Below are 6,000 nucleotides of genomic sequence, written 5' to 3' on the forward strand. Positions count from 1 at the left end.
AAAAAATTCAGCGGCTTTAGCCCTTCTCCTTGACCGGGCAAGGAGCCCAGCTCTTATCCACAAGCTTGTCCTGATATATTTAAAGATCCGTCTGGAAAGTTCGACTGGAGACAAACTCAGCTGCTCTTTATTCATCCTTCCTCAAACTACTGGCAAAAAAAAAGAAAAAAAAGAAAGGCGTTCTTTTGAAAATTAATGGAATCTTACTTGTGCACTGTGCCTTTTAATGCAACTGAAGGTTATTAATTACGAAATTTGCTAATTAAGAATTTGGCTCAGCATGGATCCATATTACTACACAGCTAAACATTCTGGCATGTAAGTAAGTTACTGTACTATTAAATGCAACCAAAAGATGCAAGAAATCCCTAATAATAATCCCTCAATAATACTGATTTCTGCTACAAAGGCACCTATCCATAATTAATTAACAAATATCCCCTTAATATTATACTAATATTAAAATCTTAGTATTGTGCCACCTGAAATCACTGTCTGTGAGCCATATAAATTTATTTAATAAATAATAAAACCAAACAAACAAAAATTACCAGTGTGGTGAAATCTTTATAGGTAGATAGGTGTGTGTGTGTAGGTGTGTGTGTGTGTACAAAGACATAGGTGTACACATAGGTATATAAATGTGTGTGAGAAAGGGATGTAATGAAATAATATAACGTCGTCAATTAACTTGTTGCTAGTTTTTGCACTGTGTTTTGTTTTTGTTTTATTTCTTTTTTTGTAGTCTTTGATCTAATCAAAGAAAAGTTGCATTTCTGAATGACACACATGCACACAGAGACACACAAATGATACACATTTAAAATATAAATGAAAGTTTCACTGAATGGCAGTGCAGAGGGAAAAGAGGAAAAGGCAAATCAAGATCAAAGTTGGAACAGAGGTTAAGATATCGAATATTTTAAAAAATGCTACTTGGATCCAAGAACACATGCCCCTAGCACTTGCAAACTGTGGAATTAACAATCATCAATGAAATATGATAGAGTAGTGGTGGTAGTGTTCTCTGAAGAAAATTGTGCCCTAGAAATATAATAGTCTTGGGTATTGTCAAAGCGTTAGCAGGCAGATCCCTCAATATGGAAACTTCGATTTGTGTAACTAATCAAGCAATTGTTAACAAGTCAATCCAAAAATCCTTAAATTTGATTTGGGTATGTTTAACCATGGAAAGAGAGGTTGGGAGCTGAGGATAGATCTTGAACTTGTTATTAAAGAAAGGGGAACAAAACCTTAAGTTTATTTCATTATTTTTCAATCATGCCTGCAGGGATAAGAATAGGAAGGAGAGAGGGAGAGACTTCCAACTTCTGTTATGTCCACCTTGTTTGCTATGTTCTGAGACACAGTTGATTATAGCTTTCTTGTCCAGCTTGGTTCCCTCTCCAGTTATTCTGGACCACAACCCTTATCACCCTACAATCAGTGTGCTCTTGGGTTGTGATGGTTGGGGATGATGAGAGCTTAAACACATTTGGGGTATACCAGATTCAAGAAGACAGAATGCAAGATTCCAGAACAAAAATGTGGTAGACTGCGAGGATGGATAGAGCAGAGTTGACATACACGAGGATTAGTATGACTGTTTAACAATAGCACCACATATTTTACTATCTATCTATCTATCTATCTATCTATCTATCTATCTATCTATCCATCCATCCATCCATCCATCCATCCATCCATCCATCCATCTATTTGTCTAAGCATTGAGTGTCACAAAGACTCTGTGATCCATGAAGAATTGTAGATATCCTTAATTAGTATTAGAAAGTTGTTTTAGCTCAGTGAAAGTCAGATAAGAACGGAAAAGTAACAGCCAATAGTCAGCAACCATTCAAACCACACAAACTATTTTCAAACGATCCTTCCTATGTTAGGAAGGCTTAGTGAGAATTTCAGTGAGAATTAACAACTAGGCAACACACTCCTAACAGTAGTCTGCTATAGATTCAAATATATAGGATGAAAATATCTGTGTGATTTGAGATCTTGTTCTAGATAGGGATAGTTTATTAATTATTTATCTCTAGGGAGAAGTTAAAATCACTTCTCTCATTTCAGCCATATCTGTATTACATTTTCTTCTATAGTGTTCGTTACTTTCTTATTCTTAGGGACAAGGAAATGTCGAGTAAAATAAAAAATGCCTGCTTCACTGGAAAGATTAGATAAGAAAGAAATATCCCATCATGTGAGAACAAATTAGTCTTGTTACTTGAGTTCTCAAATAGGCCCAGAACTTCAATTCCTGGCACAAGAAACTGCTTTACGGCACATTGCCCATTCTTTCGCATCTTCTCTTCTTTATTATTTTATATTTTTGTCCTGCCTGTATTATTTGTATAAATAATAACTCAAGGGAGCAAACTTCCCTTACTTCCCCCACAACACTGTGAGATGACTTGAGCTGAGAGAGAGTGACTAGTCCAAAGTTACTCAGCTGGCTTTAATGCCTAAGGCAGGAGTAGAACTCACAGCCCACTGGTTTCTAGCCTGCTTCCTTAATTACTAACTAACTAGACCAAACTGGCTATCTGAATGTTTTGGGGTTGGTGTGTCTTTTTAATGAAATGGAAATAACTTAAGAGTGGCTATTCAGTCAGAGCTCTTAGTAGCTGACCAGTCACAGTGACAAGGTTCCCATTACTGGTGCATCCTTTATTGCCTCTTTCTTATGGTTCTGACTGCTCTATCTAAATAGTAGGTTGGTGTTTTTAAGGAGGAGAAAGGCATTATTTCCTAGCCACATACTTTCTCTTCCCCTCCAACGCAAAGACATAGAAAAATATACTTTTATGAAATATAGATAGATGGAAGATAGAAGGAGAAAATACCCCCACCCTTATTTCTCTTTCTAACAAACTTTTGGAAGAAGGCAACTGATGCTCAGTGAAAGTACTTTGAATCCCCTCGCCGATCGCCACCACAGCGTGCCCCCTGCCGGCCAAGACAGACAGTTTCCTCGAAAACTTGAAAAAGTTTTATTTTGTTCAACGTATCCTACGGTAAAAAAAAAAAAAAAATCTAACAACCAATAAAATTCCCGTATAAGCTACTATTGTAAAAAGCCCACAACAAAATAAAGTAAGTTTTAGTGAAGCTAGAAAAGCTCTGGTTTTGGCTTCGTTCCTCTTTGGCTGGAGCATGGCCTTTTATCTAAAGCCCAGTGCACAAACATATAGCTTAATGTGACTAGTGTTCTTCCTTTATTTCTTTCTCTATGGCAACCAATATGTTCCGCTCAGAAATGTTCCCCCATCAAGGAAACAAATGATCTGGAGGGAGCAGCTTTATACGGCATCTGTTCCAATGGAACACACAGAGTTAACCCCAGTCAAAAGGGAAGCTGAGCGCGTCCACGAGAGAAGGGAGACCGGCCATTCTCCCCCACCCCCATCTGAAACCGACACCTCCCTACCAGCCATCTCCCCATCGACTATCGGGATTTGCGGTTCTTTTGTTTTACAACTCAAAATATCCACATGTGTGAGTTGGGGGCTTTCTAAGGCAAAGAGGAAACCCTGGAACACGAACAGAAATAAGATAAATAAAAAAGAGGGGGTATGTCGGAATATAAGAGAAGAAATCATCGGAATGGGGAGGGGGACGCCCACCCCGTTAGGAATTTAGAGAGCCGGCTAAAGTTTTCTTCGGGTCTGCCCCGATCGCCTCCAACCGCTTCGCCTTCCGACCTGGCTGGCTTTCTAATTACTCCCGTTAGGTTACCCTTCCGATCTGCGCTTCCGAAGGAAGAGGACTTCCAAGTCCTTCCGTGAAATCCGGGCTCTAAAAAGAAGGGCGCCAAGGAGGATGGTGGGGTGCGGGGGGGGGAATTGCGGGGTGGGGGGGGCTGGGTTTGCCTCGGAGAAAGAGAGAGAGAGAGAGAGTGAGAGACAGAGAGCTGGGGTGAAGTCGGCTGCTTCTGCTTCAGTCCCAGCCTCCTCAGAGGATAAAATGAAGGGATGTCCTGGTTAGTTTTGATTGATTATACTCTTTCTGATGGACTTTCACTACAGAGCTCTAGATGTTGTGCTTAACCGTCTGTTCCCTAGTTACAACATTAACCCTCTGCGCGCATCACTGCCGGCCTTCGTCGCCGCCGGGTTGCTACCCCTCTGGGTCAGTCCGCGTCCCTTAGAAAGCGTGTTTTTAAAGGTATCCTCACCTCTCTCGTGGGGGGAGGTGGGAAAACGGCACCCCTCTCCGACCACTTCTTTGCCAAATGCGAATCATTCTCTTTCTAGCGACGGTCTTTCTTTCTTCGCCCCCTTTCTCCAAGTGCTACACCAGTGCCCCCCAAAGTGTACAAGCATCACAAGCACTTAGAAATTGTTTTCTTTCTTAGGTTAATCTTTCACTAAGGTGCTTGAGAAGGCGAGGGGGGGGTTCCTCTCATGCACCCACACTGTTCCAGGACGCAAGGAAGGGGGAGGGAGAAGAAGAAAAAGTAAGAACAAGAAAAGGAGAGAAATATAAATGCACTTACCAATAGGCGCTCCAGCATGTACAGAATTTGTATTTTAAGTGCTTTGCCATTAAGGAGGAAAATTCACATTCTCGACTGCAGCGCAACGATCCAGGGAAAGATTTTCCTTTGCACTGACTCCACTAAGCCCAGCTCTCCACTAGTCTATTATTTTCACTAAAATATATGAAAATTTATGCAAATGAAAATCAGCACTAACTGTTCTCCTCTTGTTATACTTTGGATTTTTTTTTCCCAGACAAAGCAATCACACTCTACAGGAAAGCGGGGTGGGGAGTGAGTAGTTGGGGAGATGAGGAGGATTAAGTTTTCTTTTATACATAAAATAAATTAAAAAAAAATAAAACGTCAAACTCAGTCAGTAACCTTCTTTGTTTGGTGAGTATAGGCAGGGTTCAGGGAGAATTTTTTTAAAAACTTATTATTATTATTATGGTTATTATTATTATTATTATTGCGTCTGCAGAGGCGCTATCACGTTTCATCAGGCCACCTGAGACGGCTTTTGAAAGCATGTACTGTGAAATTCATAGCAGTAATTTAGACAAAATCCTCACTGTATATTAATGAAAGACGGCCCCATGGCACCGCCGCTATCCTCCCCATTCAGTGTAAACAAAACCACGAGACTCACTCGGTTTTTGAGCCTGATCCAAGCAAAATCGGCTGGAAAAGAAAACATGGGGTTCTGGCACCGACTATTGACTCGGCTGCACCTGGAGATCTCACACCGATTCAATGGAATCTTGTCTCCGATCCTTCATCTCACCAACTCGGCTGGAAAGAGGAAAACCTCGGGAAAGACTAGGGCAATAAAAAAAAGGAACTCGGGCTATTTCGCCTTTCCTGAAGTGAGGCTGTAGGTTTCGGAATAATTCACATTACTGTCTCCCATCTTTCATCTCCACCCCTCCCTGAAACCAACCTAAAACGGCGCGTCGTTTTTAACTGTACAAAGCAGGAGCCGGAGCGAGTTCTGAACCAACTCTGCCGGTCTCGGGTTCCTTGTCCCACTGGGCCAGTCCCACATATACCTTCCCTTTTCCGGGGTGGGGAGGGGGCCATTGGCATTCCCCTAGGTTGGACTTTTCTGTGGCAAGCCTAGGAATTGGAGAGAGGACAGAACACGGTGAAGGGGTTGTGTTGCCCTTCTCAGTGTAAACACGCTGGGCTTATTTTTACCGAAAGAGACAGCGAGAGAGACCGGGTAGATGAAGGTGACAGGAGCCTCCCCCGCCCCCCCCCCGCCCCGCCAGTCCCCAATCCACATTGAACGCCAGAAAAGTGTGTTGTTATTTTTTCTCCCCAGAATCCCCAGGCAGGTCCGCGTCCCCCTCGCTTGGCTCGCCACTTTCACTGCCCGTTGTTCACCGAGGTCGCCTCGCCGCCGCCGCCGCCGCTGCCTTTCGCACGGCTCGTCCGCTCTGCCTGCCTGCCCGCCTCCCTCCCTTTCTCTCCCCGTCTCTCTTCGCTCGCTCTCCCGCCCACCT

At 42.6% G+C, this 6,000-nt stretch overlaps 1 long non-coding RNA gene across 1 annotated transcript in view; it reads right to left on the reverse strand.

The window, feature by feature from the left end:
* The window catches only part of LOC117666806 (uncharacterized), an 84,272-nt gene extending 78,653 nt beyond the window's left edge, over positions 1–5,619 (reverse strand). The window contains exons 1-3 of the long non-coding RNA XR_004591911.2: positions 5,436–5,619; positions 5,145–5,314; positions 4,511–4,666 (exon numbers count right to left, since the gene is read on the reverse strand). This is a non-coding gene — a long non-coding RNA (uncharacterized LOC117666806). The remainder of the gene's footprint in view (positions 1–4,510; positions 4,667–5,144; positions 5,315–5,435) is intronic.
* Positions 5,620–6,000: the final 381 nt, after the last annotated feature.

The sequence above is a fragment of the Pantherophis guttatus genome, chromosome 5 (genome assembly GCF_059756535.1).
Source record: "Pantherophis guttatus breed Tessera chromosome 5, ASM5975653v1, whole genome shotgun sequence".
Classification (NCBI taxonomy): Eukaryota; Metazoa; Chordata; class Lepidosauria; order Squamata; family Colubridae; genus Pantherophis; species Pantherophis guttatus.